Source organism: Amblyraja radiata, chromosome 23 (assembly GCF_010909765.2).
Source record: "Amblyraja radiata isolate CabotCenter1 chromosome 23, sAmbRad1.1.pri, whole genome shotgun sequence".
NCBI classification, from domain to species: Eukaryota; Metazoa; Chordata; class Chondrichthyes; order Rajiformes; family Rajidae; genus Amblyraja; species Amblyraja radiata.
The window spans coordinates 26,983,563-26,992,334 of NC_045978.1; positions in this window are offsets into that span (position 1 = coordinate 26,983,563).

Genomic DNA, 8,772 nt, shown 5'->3' on the forward strand with positions numbered 1-8,772 from the left:
GGACATTTTTCAACATGTTGAAAAATTTCACAAGCTTACAACGTTTCCCGAGTACCTGCCGTTAGCGTTACAAGCCGCTAAGAGACGTCCCGAGCTCCGACGTACCCGCTACGTACATTATACGTACTTACCACGAGTGATTTAAAAAAAAAACTCAGGAAGCCTCTTGAATCAATGAGCTTCAGCGATAGGTAAATCTATAATATGCTTTACATTAAAACATGGCATGTAGTCCAGAGGCCATAGGCTCAAACTAATGTTATTTATCAAAGGACCTATCTTCCATCTTTCCTCTCTGCCCACTGCCAAACCCCACCCCCCTTCCCTGCCACAATCAATCTTAAGAAGGATGGATGTATTGAACAAGCTGCTGGAGGAGGTAGTCGAGGCAAGTTTTGCAACTATTGCAACAACTTTAGAGGGATATGCGCTAAACGCTGGCTGATGGGACTACTGTAGATGGGACATGTTGGTCAGTCTATGTAAGTTAAGACTGAGGGCCTGTTTCCGTGCAGTATAACTCTATGACTAAGGGTACCGACCCAAAACATCAATTTTCTCCAGAGATGCTGCGTAGCCTGTTGTGTTACTCCAGCACTTTGTGTCCATTTAAGAGCCATATACAGTGGCTTGAAAAAGTTTTCATACCCCTTGAACTTTTCCACATTTTGTCACGTTACAACCACAAACGTAAATGTATTTTATTGGGATTTTATGTGATAGACCAACACAAAGTGGTGCATAATTATGAAGTGGAAGGAAAATGATACATGGTTTTCAAATTTTTTTACAAATAAAAAACTGAAAAGTGTGGCGTGCAAAAGTATTCAGCCCCCCTGAGTCAATACTTTGTAGAACCACCTTTCGCTGCAATTACAGCTGCAAGTCTTTTGGGGGTATGTCTCTACCAGCTTTGCACATCTAGAGACTGAAAATTTTGCCAATTCTTCTTTGCAAAATAGCTCAAGCTCAGTCAGATTGGATGGAGAGCGTCTGTGAACAGCAATTTTCAAGTCTTGCCAGAGATTCTCAATTGGATTTAGGTCTGGACTTTGACTGGGCCATTCTAACACATGAATATGCTTTGATCTAAACCATTCCATTGTAGCTCTGGCTGTATGTTTAGGGTCGTTGTCCTGCTGGAAGGTGAACCTCCGCCCCAGTCTCAAGTCTTTTGCAGACGCTAACAGGTTTTCTTCCAAGCTTGCCCTGTATATGGCTCCATCCATCTTCCCATCAACTCTGACCAGCTTCCCTGTCCCTGCTGAAGAAAAGCATCCCCACAGCATGATGCTGCCACCACCATGTTTCACAGTGGGGATGGTGTGTTCAGGGTGATGTGCTGTGTTAGTTTTCCGCCACACATAGCGTTTTGCATTTAGGCCAAAAATTTCAATTTTGGTCTCATCTGACCAGAGCACATTCCTCCACATGTTTGCTGTGTCCCCCACATGGCTTATGGCAAACTGCAAACGGGACTTCTTATGGCTTTTTTTCAACAATGGCTTTCTTGCCACTCTTCCATAAAGGCCCGATTTGTGGAGTGCACGACTAATAGTTGTCCTGTGGACAGATTCTCCCACCTGAGCTGTGGATCTCTGCAGCTCCTCCAGAGTTACTTGGCTGCTTCTCTGATCAATGCTGTCCTTGCCCGGCCTGTCAGTTTAGGTGGACGGCCATGTCTTGGTAGGTTTGCACTTGTGCCATACTCTTTCCATTTTCGGATGATGGATTGAACAGTGCTCCGTGAGATGTTCAAAGCTTGGGATATTTTTTTATAACCTAACCCTGCTTTAAACTTCTCCACAACTTTATCCCTGACCTGTCTGGTGTGTTCCTTGGGCTTCATGATGCTGTTTGTTCACTAATGTTCTCTAACAAACCTCTGAGGCCTTCACAGAACAGCTGTATTTATACTGAGATTAGATTACACACAAGTGGACTCTATTTACTAATTAGGTGACTTCTGAAGGCAATTGGTTGCACTGGATTTTATTTAGGGGTATCAGAGTAAAGAGGGCTGAATACTTTTGCACGCCACACTTTTCAGTTTTTTATTTGTATAAAAATGTGAAAACCATGTATAATTTTCCTTCCACTTCACAATTATGCGCCACTTTGTGATGGTCTATCACATAAAATCCCAATAAAATACATTTACGTTTGTGGTTGTAACGTGACAAAATGTGGAAAAGTTCAAGGGGTATGAATACTTTTGCAAGCCACTGTATCCAAAAATTTGTCACATGGGAGTGGTCGAAGGTTGAAAAAACATAGAACGTAGAACAGTATAGCTAAGCAAAAGGCCTTTCGGCCCACAATGTCTGTGTTGAATATGATGCCAAGTTCAACTAATCTCCTCGTGATCCATATCCTTCCATTTCCTGTTTATCCATGTGCAGGCACAAAGCCTCTTAAACGCCGCTATCGTATCTCAACTCTTCAACACCACTATTATAACTCAAGTGGTTTTCAGAACTACTTGAATGCTAAATGGAATGACTTTGCCATTCTTCCCAGATGAAGTGAATTAGACAAAAAGTCCTTTCTCGTCCATCATTATCGGCTGATCTGTGGAATTAAGAATGCGTGCAGATCAGGCATCACTGGAGGTTAAGATCTACAAATGTTCTTGGGCCATGCTCTGTGGACTGGGTAATTTGTAATGTTAGGCGAGTGCAGGGAAAGTGGAATTCAGTTTCCTCTAGCAGTTAAAAATGTTCCCTGTAAAGTTTCAGTAAAATTCCCAGGAGATCCACTTGGATATTGTCTAGGAAGGAACTGTAGATGCTGGTTTAAACCAAAGATATACACAAACAGCTGGAGTCACTCAGTGGGGACAGGCAGCATCTCTGGAGAGAAGGAATGGGTGATGTTTCAGGTTGAGACCCTTCTTCAGACCCAGGGTCTCGACGCAAAACGTCACCCATTCCTTCTCTCCAGAGATGTTGCCTGTCCCGCTGAGTTACTCCAACTTTTTGTGTCTATCTTCTATTTGGATATTTTTTAGAAAGCAAAGCTTACCATGTTCCACAAGCTATATTATCCCATTGTAATCTAACTTCTATTAAGGGATCTAAAAATCTTTTGACTTTAAAGCACGTGGGATTAAATCAAAATCTGGCACCATAACTGTAGTGTAAACTTTAAAGTGAGGCACACCTGAAACTGCTTTTCTTTGGGAGAAGGTTGGAGTATGACCCTACACTAACAACTTTAGCCCTTTGTCACCATTTAGCTGTCTGCAAAGCATTACGTGGAATCAGAGCAATTTACTATCAAAGCTGTCGAACATATAATGAGGGGCATTAATGTTAACATTGACCTTTCCAGTATAAGATTCCAATGTGTTTTACAATTTCTTATTCACATCCATTATATACTCCACAAACACCTTTTTGCTTCCTATTTATGGGTATATGTAGAGGCCATCTACCCTGTACCTGGTGACTTTAGACTTAACTTTTTCAGGCTTTCGAGAAGCAGCGCGGAAACATGCCCTTCGGCCCACCGAGTTGGCACCGACCAATGATCACTAACACTATCCTAAACACCAGGGACAATTTACAATTTTTACCGAAGCCAATTAACCTACAAACTTGTACGTCTTTGGAATGTGCGAGGACACCAGAGCACCCGGAGAAAACTCACACGGTCACAGGGAGAATTTACAAACTCCGTACAAACAGTACCTGTAGTCGGGATCGAACCCTGGCCCTTGGTGCTGTAACGCAACAGCTCTACCGCCACGCCATTGTGGCTGAATTAATTTCATAGTTTAGTTTAGGCTGTAGAGCTGCTGCCTTACAGCACCACAGATCCTGGTTCAATCCTGACTGCGTGTGCTGTCTGCACGGAGTTTGTACGTTCTCCCCGTGATCTGCATGGGTTTTCTCCAGAATCTCAGGTTTCCTCCCACACTCCTGCTCTCTCAATATATTAGGGACAATTTTAACAGAAACCAATTAACCTAAAAACGCACGTCATTGAAATCTGGGAGGAAACCAAAGACTAGGAGGAAACAAATGCAGTGACAAGGAGAACAGGCAAATTCCACAGAAACAGTAGCCGAGGTCAGGATCGAACCTGGGTCTCCGGTCATGAGAGGTAGCAGCTCTAGCAGCTGCACCACCGTGCCTTTCCTTCGATACCTTTAGTTAACAAAAATATATATTTGTCGAAAGACCAAAAACCTGTTGCTGGGTTACTAAAGATATCTCTAAATTTCAAACTCTCTAGATGTCTTTCCTAACTTCACCCCTAGACAACTTATGGCTGATGGTTGCCCCCTAATTCTATGCTTTACAAGCAGCAGAAGGGTTCACTCACTCACTAGGACACACAAGAAACTGCAGGTGCTGGATCAGGCAGCATCTGCGGAGGGAATGGAGAGTCAATATTTCAGGTCAGGGCCCTCCTACAGACTAATAGGAGTATGAGGGAGTACGCTGGAAAGAGGTATGGGGGTGCGACAAAGCCTGGCAAGTGATAGGTGGATACAGGTGAGTGTGAGTGGGGGTGGCAGTTGGCAGATGGGTGAAGTATGTGACAAAGGCTAGAGGTGTCTGTCAGAAAAGGAGAGGACGAGTGAAATGTAAAGCTGGAAGGAGGGATGTGGGTGGAAGGTGACAAGGCCAACCCTTTAATAAGACTCAAGGACTCTCTATGATTAACCATCAGCAGTGGGTTTTACTTGCTCAAGGGGAGAAGTGTCTCAGTCAAAGGCTGTGATCACAACTCCGCAGTTAAATCGGTACAGCAGGACATTTATACACCAAAAAGATGACAAGTGAGGAAGTACAAAGGTGAGGTAGATAAATGTGTTAATTACAGGATCTATACTTTTACATCATACAAAAGTCACGACTTCTTGGTTCCACCGCAACAGAGTACCAAGGTGAGGATACTTAATATGTTCATAATTTTGACACTAGATTGCGACTTCACGGTTCTGCCTGAAACGGGATACTAGGATAATGACAGTGAATGCGTTACTAGCAAATACCAGCTTTTGGCTTCTGAGCGCCACATATCTCCAGGTAAAGACAATGAATGTGTTGACAATTGGTACTAACTGGCGTCCTCTGAACTTTGCACGCAATGAAGTTCAAAGGTAGTGACAACAAACGTGATGTTGGCAAGTCTGTGTGTATTGGAGGTATAATGGCAATGGCAGTGAATATGTTAAATAGTCAATACTAGCTGGTGTTTAGCATGGAGCAGAGTTCAAAGGTAGGGAAAATGAATATGTTAAATCATAAGATACTAACTGGAAGCTTGCTTTTTAATGTCTTGATGAATTGTACACCTCCAACAGCTTTTGGGACTTCCACAAAGGGGATGTGAGGAATGATAAGAGGATAGATAGAAGGAAAATTTGGGACTCAGGGATGGGGGATGAGCGTACGAAGGAGGTGAAAGTAGCAGGGTGACTGGGCTGGTCAAACTGGAAAGGGCGCCAAGAAGCTTTACGAGGATGTTGCCAGGACTCGGTGGCCTGAGCTAAAGGAAGAGGTTGAGCAGGCTAGGACTCTGTTCCTTTGAGCGCAGGAGAATGAGGGGTGATCTAATGGAGGTGTGCAAGATCATGAGGGGAATAGATCTGGTAAACACAGTCTCGCCCATAGTAGGGGAATCGAGAACCAGAGGACATCGGTTTAAGGTGAAGGGGGCACCTTGCTCCTTTCCCCTCCTTCATCTCCCACCCCCAAGTCCCACATTCCCCTTTTCTCCACCTTCGTACCCTCCCCCCAAGTCCCCTTCCACCCGTATTCCTCCCTCTGGCTTTCCATCCCTCCTCATCTCCCCTTATCCGTTATCTCCTTTCCTCTTCTTCACCTGTAGCCTTTGTTGCTTAGTCCACCTATCTGGCAACCACTGCCCTCCCACCTGCATCCACCTATCATTAGCCAGGCATGCAGGAAGGAACTGCAGACGCGGTTTTAAACTGAAGACAGACCAAAAAGCTGGAGTTACTCAACGGGTCAGACAGCATCTCCCAAGAGAAGGAATGGGTGTCGTGTCGGGTCGGGACTCTTTTTCAGACTGAGTGTCCCCTGATTCTCAATCTGAAGAAGGGTCTCGATTCGAAACGTCACCTTTTCCTTCTCTCCAGAGATTCTGTCTGACACACTGAGCTACTCCAGTTTTTGTGTCTATCATGAGCCAGGCTTTGTCCTACCCCACCCCTCCTTTCCAACTTTTTCTGTCCTATTCCTATCAGTATGAAGGAGGGTCGCGACCCAAAATGAAATTTGTCCCACCACAGATGCAGCTTGATCCTCTGAGTTGCTCCAGAACTTTGATAGTATATGGCGTGATTGTTGGTCGGCACGGACTCGGTGGGCCGAAAGGCCTGTTACCGCGTCGTATCTCTAAAGTCTAAAGTCTAATTGGCTGTGTGTGATCTTGCTGTGTACTAATAAACAGTCACGTTTCAGCGCACTTTAGAACTAACCCATGTCCTTGCTTATGAAGTACTTTTGTGATTTCCTGAAGTCTTAAAATATATAATAGAGATCAGGCTCTTCCTTTCTTCAGCTTTATCCGATCTGGTGTGATAATCAAATAATTATGTCTTTTTGTTCTTTGTGCTGTTGGCTAAGCAATAAATCTTTTCTCTGAATATTTATTTGATTATGAAAATCAAAACACAAACTATATAGATTGTCATGGTCACATTAGGAGCTGACAAAACACCATCACGATGAACTCTTAAGTGACCTGTAAAATTTGGCCAGCACGGACTCTGGCCTCCCCACGATCTCATCAACAAAAACAAAAACTGCTTCAATTGCCAAGCGAAGTTTAAAGTAATAGCCAGCAATTGTCGATAACAATGCTGCATTAACTGCACCACAACGTGTGTTCAATGCTAAAAGTTAAACTTGCAGTCTAAAAGAAAAATTAATCCCTAAAGGAATGATTTTTGCATCAGTGCCAAATTGTTTTGAAACTCTAGACTGATGCAAGTGTGGAGGAAATAATCTCAGGGCGAACAATCTGTTTAAGTTCTCAACCAGATTCCAGGCTGTACTGCAAAGGAGGTCACAATGGGAGTAAATAACCTTCCACTGATATTAGTAGTGCATGATTGAATGATTTTTCACAGAAGTTAACGTGTGGTCCAGCGAAGCTCCGCACTTGGTCTCTGCCCAAAAAAGCAACAGAAGACATTTTGCAGAGAAAATAACAAAAACATGGGTCTTGGCCAAATACTTGATTTCCATCTACTGCTGAAGAGAGCAAGAGAGAAAACACAAAGACTTGTTCAGTTTGCTTTCAGATCCAACACCCAGGACATGTGTCCAATCCTATCCGTATTGACTGATTTCCAAACCAGTACACCATAGTTGTAAATTCACTGTAGAGATGAAATGCTGCTGCAAGTAAATTGTAGTTTAGTTTCGTTTAGAGATACAAGTGTGAAAACAGGCCCTTACAGGTCTATGAGGAGGCCATTACAGGTCTATGAGGAGGCCATCTACCCTGTACAAAGTGAATTTAGACTTTAGACTTCACTTTTTTAACTTTAAAGATACAGCACGGAAACAGGCCCTTCGGCCCACCAAGTCCGCGCCGACCACCCATCCCAACACACTAACACTTTTCTACACCCACTAGGGACAAATTACAATCTCAACATGCCTCCAAACTTGTATGTCTATGGAGTGTGGGAGGAAACCAGAGCACCTGTAGAAAACCCACGCAGGTTACAGTGAGAACATATAAACTCCATGCAGCCAGCACCTGTAGTCAGGATCGAACCTGGGTCTCTGGCGCGGTAATGCAGCAACTCTATTTTATTGTTCCGTTGTCGGTACATATGACAGGTAAACACTCTTGACTTAAAGGGGCTGTCCCACTTGGGCGACCTAATTGGCGAGTTTAGAAGCGTTTGAAAAAATGATATGTTGAAGACCTCCTTCGACTATGTTGAAGACCAGCTTCGACTAGCTACGACTAGCTATGACTAACTTCGGGAAAATTGGGCACCGAATAGTGGAGAGTGAAGACGACCTCCCTTTGACCTCCCTTCGACCTCCCTTCGACTATGATGAAGACTATCTTTGACTACCCTTGATTACCTACGACTAACATGACGTCCTGCTACGACCTACTACAACTAAATCTACGAGTAAAAAAAGTATCGATTTTTTTTTTCCATGGCGACCTTTTTTTACTCACGGGCATTTTTTAGCATATTGAAAAAAACCAGCACAACCTAGCTGAGGCCTCGAGTGCGCGGAGACCACTCTCGAGCATGAAGGAGAGTTACGAAGACCTACGACCTCGTGTTGGCCAAGCTGCGAGTATGAGTCGAGGGAAAACTCGCCAGAACTCGCAGATTAGGTTGCCCAAGTGGGACACTCTTGAAATTCTTGTAAATATATTCAGTGCCTTTTATAACCTGAGAAATCTCAAACCAGTGTGCATCTGACATTGATCCTTACTTGGAGTTGCGATGAAAGCTTTGGACAACTTGGTAGGCAATTTATGTACTGCAAGACATCTCAAAAATAGTCATGTTAATAATTAAATAATTTACTTTAGTGGATGATGATGATGATGATGATGATGATGATGATGATGATGATGATGATGATGATGATGATGATGATGATGATACGTTGTCACTTGTCCTAGCTAGGTGCAGTGAAGTTCTTTATTTTTGCACACAAAGTTGCACAAAAGAGTTGCCACAAATCCACCGACAAAATGACAAAAATTACTCATCCCTTCTTCATCCCACCCATGCTGGGTCCCCCTTAG